Consider the following 10,213-nt stretch of genomic DNA (forward strand, 5'->3'; position numbering starts at 1 on the left):
TGTATACACATATGTATGTATGTCAGTGTTACTACTGCAACATCTAAACCTGGCATTGATAAAATTGTTAAAATTTCAGTAAACAGTAAAATGCATCTATATCTTTCAATAAGCATTTAAGGACATTGACTAAGAGCTAGATAATGTTTCATATTACAATATTGTATTGTTTTGATTTGTCTTTTACTTATTAAACCAAAATATGGAGGTACAAATCAAAAGGTTGCCATTATGTTTACTGTGAATCTTTAGACAAGAGACATAAATCATTCTGAGTCTGTTTTCATACTGTCTTAAATGATGTCATGTATGTAGAAGTCCTTTGTGAACAAAAAACACATATGGACATTAGGTATGTTGCCACCCGCACGACAGTTAATTCAGGAAACTGGATGAGGGGCAATGGGTGAGTAAAATAAACAGACACACTAATAGAAAAAGTTGGGACCCAGTGAGCACTACACCCAGGTGGCATTCAATGACCACGGGTCAGCTCCACACATTTATTATATTGGTTATACCATTAAAAGGATTTATTGTGAGAAAGATTCTTCAAATCACTCAAAGTGAAGTGTAACCTTCTGTGCCAACTAATTATAATTATCAGCTTATGCGAATAACTTTCTACCCTCTGGGCAGCTGGCATTTGAGGCCAAGACCTGAGCATCCCCTTGATTGGCACAGAACCCCCTTTTGAACAGGGCATCACCATAGCATCTGGGCAGTCTTCCCTCAGGTCCTTTGAACCGAGAAATTCCCCAGAGAGATATCACCTCTGTCCCTGGGCAGTTCAAGGACCTGTTATTCAGTTTCCTCCTGGCAAGATGAGCTACTACTTCAAAACCATCAACACATTTTGTATACACCCACTTTCTTGTGTATTCTTAGACACTAAGTCAAAGATAGTGTAATATTTGAAATTTTCCCAAAGTACTCTGTGGACAGAAGTCTGATGGAGTTACTTCTCCACATATACACATTATATTCTCCATCTACACAATATGCTTTCTGTGTATATTGTTCTCTTCTCTGAAATATTTTGACCTCAGAAATATTATTAAAAATTGAACTGTGGTGACCTTAGTGAAACAGATTCTGCAGATTAGGCTTTTGAAGTATATCTGAGAAGTGTACTTTATGACACAAAGAACTTGCTATTTTCTTTAAAAAGACAAATCTAAATGTCTCCTGATACTGTGTTCTACGTTGAAGACAAAATACTGTCAAATATAATTGAATGATTACTTAAGGAAGTTCAGAGTATTATGCTGTTGCTTGTAGGAAAAGGATTACTGACACCTATTTTAATATTCTAAAATAAGTAGAAGTGTCTTTGCCCTGTAGACATTCGAGGGACCAAGTACAATATTGCATTTTTGTTTACTTCATTAACACCATTGGAGCTTATTAGTCTGGCTACCTGAATAGATAATAGAACAGAAAATGACTATAAGGAATATAGGAGTAAAGTTCTTTGAAGATATTAAAATTATCAATGCAAGGTTTTGTAAGATTTACATTGGCCAATATTTTGTATAAAACAAAAGTTTTGATCTTCAGCCCAAATACGCATTTTTATGGAATGTATTTTTACAGTGTTGATTCAGGGCTTATTTATTTATTTATTTGCTAGCATTCAGAATTGAGTTTAGTTTATTTACCTTATAACTATATTAGAACAGAAAAGATGCTAGTAGGGTATCCTATACAAAATCTTAAACAGCATGTAGTAAAAATGTTTTATGATTTTATTTATTAGACTAGATTATGCACATTTTGCCATGACAGTTGTATGATGAAACATGAAATTGATTTGGTCTTGAGATACATATATACTAAAATTTCTATTAAAAATCAGCAATAATTTTTAAGTTTTTCAAAGAAATAATGTATTTTTATGAAGATTGAAAGACTCTGATCCTGATAAGAATAGAAGTAGGGTAGTATATTTTACTAAATTAGCAACAGTATCAAAATAAAATCTGGTAAATATAACTTAAATTATTAATAAATATTAAATGACTATAGATATTTTATATATATATATGTTGTAAAATTTTTTTATCACTATAGCAAATACATTGAAACTATTGGTGACCATTTAGCACTGAACTGATTACTTTAATGTTCTCAAATGTAATAATATAGAGATAAAGCATTTGGTAGGGAATATGTACGTCATAAGTATTTCTTTGTAAGTTTTCTACAGAGTCCACTCCTTTAACGATGCCTTTTGATTCAACCACAGAGAGACTATGACACAAGATGTTATTAAACAAAATGATATAATGTTCCACATGATATGCACTATCACCTCAAAAAACTCAATCACAGTAGAAGGTCAATTTTGAGCAGAAGTGGGATACACCTCCATTATGCTCAGAAGATTTGTAACAAATGATTTTTTGATCATCATGTTCTTTTACACCCAGAACATGACAAGACTTGGTGCAATGGTATTATAGCCTGTTTTGGCTCAAAATCATGTATTGTGCATATTGCTTTGCCTCACCCCATTCTGTAGAAAACTTACAAAGAAACACTTTTATATTTTATGAAGAGCATATATTGAAGATAAACAGTGGACTTTAAAGTATTAGATAATTTCTCATTTTGATTCCTATTTTTAATATCACATTTATTTGGGAAACATGTGAGACAATAGTCTGAGTCCTTAAAGAAGTTTCCCTTTGTCTATTGCAGTTGATTTGACATACATGACTAATAACATATAGGTGGGAAAGGATTATAACAAATTGGAAGAAATCATACCTTTCAAAAATTTATATGTATATGGAGAAAGATTATGCAAATTAAGCTACATTGCAAGTATTTCTATGCTTTTATAATAGTATTTAAACTCACTTTTGTCTTTTAGTTTCTCAAATAATGACTGCAAATCACTTAGTATAGCCATAGGTGTTTTGTTGCTAATTTCATTAAAATGTAAAGCACAGTAGGAGGCTATTACACAATATGATAAAGGATTATTGGATGGGAAAAATTTTACCTTTCAAGTTTTTCATGTTCTGGAAGTAAAAATAATAATTAAAAATTCATTAAATAATGATTGTAATCTTAGGAAGCAGTCATCTTGCTTCAGTAATTATTTTTCATTCTTTGTTAAGAACATATTAAACATTTTATGAAATTTAAATAATTAGAAAAATTAGCATTTCAGAAAGTTTTGCACAGTTGTATAAGTACCAGATTATCTGGTATTTTAAAATATTTGGAGAAAATTTCTTATATATGTAAGTAACTCAAATGAAGCTGGTTTGAGCTTAGTTCACTCCCTATTTTTTTTAACTGTTCAATCAAAGGTGGCATCTGAATTGCCATTAACCTGCTTATTTGTATATCCTTTGTATATAGAGAAGTTGTCACACTGTCATACTTAAAGAAGGTGAATGCCATTGAAGAGCAAAATACTTTTCAATATTACAAATGCATATAAGAGACAAAATAGTACTAGATTTTATTTACTTTTTTTTTGCTGAAAACAGAATGGTTAACAAAATGTGGAATAATAATACCATGGTAATAAAAAGGAGAACAAGATCTAAAATAGTACTAACCTTTTTCTGAGCACTATCTTGGTTTCTTGCCTCACCCACATATCAGATATATTAATAAGAAACTGGAATGCAGTATCCTAAAAGAGAAAGAAAAATGGGAATTCATTTTCCATAGAAAAATCATGAAGAAAGCACACCAATAGGGCAAAGGAGGCCTTAACCTTAAGGGGAAAAATAAACACAATGTAAAATGTTTAAACTGTCTAACATGCTTTCATTTTTATAAACAAAAACAAAACAACCAAAGACAACTACAGAAATTTGTAAAGGCCTTCTATAATATATGGGTAACAGAAAAAAAAATGAATAAATAAACATCTAAAATTAAGAAACAACAGCATAACAGTACTCATACCCATTTTTTTATTTTTAATAGAAGTACCCAAAGGAATGGAAAAGGTTATTTGAATGAAGGAATGAAAGGAAAAAAAATACTTATCAAAGGCAATTACGTGCTTGATATGTCATAGGCAATTTGTTATTTAGTTAATGTAAAATTTAGATCAGTATCTATTTTACACTTATTTAAAGAAACAGGCATATAGAGCATGTCAATTTTAATATGCCTCAGAAATGGACCTAAAAATGAAACCCATGCCTATCTGACAGTACTGCTTACCTTAGAAAGCTATGTTTGATAATCATGGGACTGAGTTTGGAGAGAATGGCTGAGATGAAATTTTAAGGGGAAAATGTTATAAAACTTGTTACCTATTTTATATGAACATAGAAAAAGTTTAATATTATTACAGTACTTTTATTAAGATGTATACATTTAATTTAATTATATATTATCTGCTGATCTAATTATCTAGTTTTACACACACACACACGCACACACACATATGCACACAAACAAGCAGGATAGGGCCTAATTATGTATATCAGAACTCATCATTCAGCCCTCCTTTCAAACAGTTTTCCTCACTTAATATTGGAAGGGATAAGTACAACAGAAAGCACTATTCCTCCCCCTACCCAACAAATCTATTTTCTGATGCTCCAAACTCCTGTGAAACACATGTAACATTTACTTTTTATGGATTTTTTTTGGAGAATAATATATAAAATATGATTACAACTTCTTTATGATGAATGTTTTATACTTTCAGGCTTCCCAATCCTTTATTTAAGTATGACTCCCCCATTTTTTTATGTCTACCAATGTTTGTGCTCTATGGTTATCTGGTGATGTTCCCTATGACTATGCTTAGTTATTTCTATTTTAGATAATTACAAAGCTTCTCAGATTTTTATTCCTAATGTTTCCATCTCTCCTTATTTGTGCTGAGTCAAACAGTAAGGTATTTTAAGCAAGTTTTCCTTGTTCTACTGTTTTATTGTCTTTGTGTTGGTAGGCAGATAACTAAACATTTGTTTTTTTTTTTTTTTAAGAACAATATGTATTGAGCAAGTGTATTGCAAAGAAGACAGACAATTATTATTGCTGTTAACTTTTCAATGAAGAATAAAGATATTAGACAGTAAATGTAAGTACCAATGTGTCTTTAAAGAGAAGGCTTACCACAGAAGTGTAATATGTACAGATAAATAATAAAGAAATTCAGAGCTGGGGTTAGCGCCAGATGGTGGAGTGCTTGCCTAGCATATGTGAGGCACTGGGTTCGATGTTCAGCACCACATAAAAATAAAATAAAGATACTGTGTCCAGCTACTATAAAACATATTTTTTTTTAAAAAAAAGGAATTCAAGAAGGTCTACTGATCTAATGAATAGTGGAGTAAGAGGAACTAAGGGAAAGGGATATAGATATATCTGTCATAGACACAGTATGTAATTGTTTCTATAGAAACAGAATAATTAACAACAAGGAATGTCACCATGCAACTCTAGTTCCTCTATTCTGGAGCCAAAGGTATGATGAACAGTTGACACACAAGTTGGAGAACAACCCAGGCAACATAAATCCAGTCTCAAAAAAAAAAAAAAGAAACAAAAATTTGTGATATTGAAGAGAAATAAATATAGAAATGAGGAAGATACAAGAGGCCATATGCAGACTGTAAGAGGAAGGCAGATATCAGGCAAAGGTCAAAACTGCTGTCGCAGACTATTGTGCTGGGATTGTTTAAACTACCAACATATTTATTAATGGCAACATTTCACAATTAACATATATCTTAGAAAAACATTAATTGCTATATTATTGAAAATATAAAAATATGATAATATTCTGTTTAAAATTTTACATTTTTGTTACTATGCTGCCTGCTTAAACAAATAAATTGATTTTCTAGAACTGGGTAGCAATCTGCTTTTTCAGCACACATTTACTCTTCATTTATAGTCACTGCAGTCATTAGATTTCACCTCACTCCAGTCAGAATGACAAAAATGAAGAATATAAGTAAGAATAAATGTTGACCAGGATGTAGGGAAAGGGGTACACTCACACACTGGTGGTGAGACTGCAAATTGGTGCAACCAATCTGAAAGTCAGCTTAAAGATTCCTCAAAAAGCTGGGAATGAATCCACCATTTGACCTGCTTAAACCATTTCTTGGATATATCCAAAGGAGTTAAAATTTGCATACTATAGTAATACAGTCACATCAATGTTTATTGCATCTCAATTCACAATAGTTAATCTATGGCAGTGAACTAGGTGCCCTTCAACAGATGAATGGATTAAGAAATGTGGTACATATATAGAAAGGAATATTAGTCAGTTATAAAGAAGACTGACTTTATGACATTTATTGGTAAATGGAAGGAGCTCTAGATTATCCTGCTAAGTGAAATATGCCCAACTCCCCAAACCAAAAGTCATATATTTTCTATGATATGGGGAGGCTAACACACAACCAGTGTGCAGGTAGGGGAAGAATTGATATTCACTGGATTAGACAAAGGGGAATGAAGAGAAAGGAAGGCGGATGAGACTAGAAAATGCAATTGAATGAATCTGACATAACTTTCCTATGGACATATATGAATACAGCACAGTGAATCTCCACATCATGTACATCCACAATAATGGGATCCTAATTAGAATAAGATGTATTCCATGTACTCTGTATAAATATATCAAACTGATTGTAATATATATATATATATGCATATATATATATATATATATATATATGCATATATATATATATATAGAGAGAGAGAGAGAGAGAACAACAAAAAAACACATAGAAATCACAACTATATGAGATAATGAATTTATTAATTAACTTGCTGTGCAAACATATTCCAATAACACAGGAAAACATCAAATCATACACCTTAAATACATAATTTTTATTTGATGACTATACCTCAGTAAAGCTGAAATAAACCTATATATTATATATATTCTCATCATTTTCAGTCTGTATTCTGACCTGAGGAGTTATTAATATGACTCTTTATAGAGCAAAATCCTTGTTCTAATAAGTCAATTTCACTCATTTTACTTTGTTAATTTCATTTTTTGTATTAAAGGGCACATTTTCAACTTGAATATAATGCAGAAAATATTGAGGCTGCATTTGCAACTGTTAAATGAAATATGGTTTTGTTTTTATTTCCTCCAGTAAACACTGGCAGTCAACAGTTAAAATAAATAAAATGATATTTGCTACAGAAGGTTTATGAAATTTTCAGGCTCAATGAAGACATTAATTTTCCAAAACAACCTCTGCTGATTTATCTTAACAGAGAAAATGTATTCAATCCTGCTCTCAATGTGATTCCTAACATTTGGCTGCACTTTTCATAACTGTCAGGTCAGAGTGTGTCCCCCAGAGAAGCCAAAGGACAACAACAATTCAATGGATTATGACAGTGTAGGGAAAAGGCATACAAAACATTTTGCCAGAAAAGTAAAACAATAAATGAACAAATCAAGAGACAAGTAAAAGCCAATAAGCATCTATACATATAAAGACCTAATAAAAATTTTTATTTCTTCTTCACTAAAATAATAACTGTGTTCAATTAAAAAAATAATTCTTTCTTCAGTGAAATTGTCTACTACTATTTGTTCCAAAATAAATAAATAAATAAAATGGGAGCTAACAGGAAGAACTATTTTTATGTCTTATTGAATGTATAGGTAACAGCTAAAAGTTAGGTAGGGACCAGGAATAGAAGACCAGGCTAAAGTTAAGAATCAAGATCGGGTGGATCCAAGATGGCAGGCCAGAGGGTGGCAGCATTCTATGTCACTCTGTGACACGGATCTCAACTAGAGGGAATACTGCTTCTCTGAGGGTGATAGAGGACCTCTACACAGCTGTTCTTGTGCAGAAATCACCAGTGTTGTGTCTATGGCAGGGCTCTGGGACTCAGTATTTGAGCAGAACTTCCAACTCCCAACACCCAGTGTTCCCACCACGAGTGCCTTAGCAGACCACTACATCAGCACCAGCTCAGAACTCTCAGACAACGCTCCAATCCCATGCAGGACAGTCAGCTGATACTCACTCACAAGAAATCTGGCCATCACTCCCCTGTGGATACCCATCTACCAATGTGAGGCTCCCCTGGTTGCCTCCATCTTGCAACTCAGCAGCTTCTGCCATAGTCCCTCAACCCTGGCAGTCTGCCTTCACCTGGGGCCATCCCACAGGATCTGAAGACAACCAAAAGCCTCAACACTGCATGCCACAGAGCTCACCTCTGAACACATCCCACAACACCATCTCCTGCCTCCCCCATCTGGCCAACACTGAAAGCGGCCCGCCTCCATCTTGGGTCACTTTCCTCACCATCTTTGGTGATGGCAGCTCCAAGATGGGAACTCCAGTTGGCCAGGTATCAAGATCCCAATTACCCCCTCTCCCCAGTTGCCAGTAACCCTTAACAGTAATTAACCAACCCCAAACAGCTCTCAGTGGAATGGGTGCACAGTGCGACCAGGGCACCGCCCACGGGAGCCTGGGTAAGAGAGGTCCCTACAAGGAGAGGGTGCAACTGTGTGGAGGCTAACAAAGAGACCAGGAACCAGGAAATCTTCAGGCAAAATAGGGAGATAGGACGGGGTGCTCAAGTCATACGAGTAAGACCCAAAAAGATCCTTGAGGTGTAGTCTCACTTCAGGACTGGTGGGTGCCATGCCTCACTTCCAGGTGCCCTGTACCAGGACCAGCCTTACCACCCTGGTTACCTTCACTATCCTGAGGGTCGAGATACCAGCTAACAACAGATAACCCCACCTATTGGATGATTAGGGAAGCAGAAAAAATATTGATCTCCAACCAAAACAATTAACAATCCTAGTTTCTTCGTTTGAGATTTTTTTTCTTTTTCTTCTCCCTCTCTATCCTCCTACCTTCACATCCCCAACATATGTGAAACCAAATGCTTAGCATGAATTAGGATTTTGACGACTGGGACATCTGAATAGAATTTTATAGTTGTGTTGTATATGCATTTTTTCCTATTTTTTTATCCAATTTTACTATTTTAACATCCTTTCCTTTTCTTAATACATATGTGTGATTTTATGTACTCTCCTGTCTTCCCACGTACTTGTCTACTCAAAATTACTTCCTGCCTATTCTCCTGCTACTAACTCTTCATTAGATTTCTCTTTCACACTTCCTAAGATATACTAACTCTATATCCTTGCATCCTGCCTCCTCAGCATATCATCCTGTTCCTCACTCCCAGTTCATTTTCCACCAACCAAAACTGTAAACCCTTTTACAAACCTACTTATTATATTATTGATATTAATCAAATTCAACATTTCTATACATTGTGACCAAACTGTAGAAGTCTTAAAAGCAATGAATAATTTATAGGTGATATATTATTTATATTGGGATCTCTTAACATTGTTCTTCCCCACAAAGGAGAGGTATTGGGACCCTACAGGAGCACTATAAAACTATAAGTAAAAATGTTAATGCCTCAGACCCACAGCGCCAGAAGGGAAGACATATGAGCAACATGAAAAGATAAGGGAAGAAAGTGTCACAAACAAATCATGATACCACATTATTAGAATCCATGGCTAGTACAGTGGAAGAGATGATAGAGAAGGAGTTCAGGATGTACATGATTAAAATGTTCTGTGAATTAAAGAATTATATAAGACAGCAAATACAGGTGGCAAAAGATCATTTCAACAAAGAGCTACATAAACAAATACAGGAAGTAAAAGATTACTTAAATAGGGAGATAGAAGTTCTAAAAAAACCCATAAATACTTGAAGTGAAAGAAACAATAAACCAAATTAAAATTTCAATTGAAAACATCACCAACAGAGTAGACAACTTGGAAGACAGGACCTCAGACAATGAAGACAAAATATGTAATCTTGAAAAGAAATAGACCATATAGTGAAAATGGTAAGAAACCATTAGCAGAACATTCAAGAAATATGGGATAGCATAAAAAGACCAAATTTAAGAGTTATTGGGATAGAGGAAGGCATAGAGATCCAAACTAAAGGAATAAACAATCTTTCAATGAAATAATATCAGAAAACTTTCCGAACATGAAGAAAGAATGGAAAACCAAATTCTAGAAGCTTATAGGACACCAAGTGTACAAAATGACAACAGATCCACACCAAAGCACATTAATGAAAATGCCCAACATACAGAATAAGGAAAGAATACTAAAAGTCACAACAGAAAAAAAAATCAGATTACATACAGGGGAAGCCAATTAGGG

Source organism: Marmota marmota, unplaced genomic scaffold (assembly GCF_001458135.2).
Source record: "Marmota marmota marmota unplaced genomic scaffold, marMar, whole genome shotgun sequence".
In the NCBI taxonomy this organism is placed as follows: Eukaryota; Metazoa; Chordata; class Mammalia; order Rodentia; family Sciuridae; genus Marmota; species Marmota marmota.